Source organism: Lipotes vexillifer, unplaced genomic scaffold, assembly GCF_000442215.2.
Source record: "Lipotes vexillifer unplaced genomic scaffold, Lipotes_vexillifer_v1.1 scaffold467, whole genome shotgun sequence".
Taxonomy (NCBI): Eukaryota; Metazoa; Chordata; class Mammalia; order Artiodactyla; family Lipotidae; genus Lipotes; species Lipotes vexillifer.
In genome coordinates, this window is record NW_006788081.1 from 1076194 (window position 1) to 1076402 (window position 209).

Genomic DNA, 209 nt, shown 5'->3' on the forward strand with positions numbered 1-209 from the left:
AAAAAAACTGAGTTAGGTGGCCCTCCGAAGTCCACATACCAAGATAGCAACAGGTACTGACGCACAATGCAGCTTTTCACTCTGTGAGTTCCAAACAACTCACTAAACTCTGAAGTCCATAAGGGAAGGGACTATAACAGTCAGATGAGTGTTGAGACCACATGTTCAGACTCTAAAGCTGCAACAGCTATATTTTCCTTCTCCCTTTA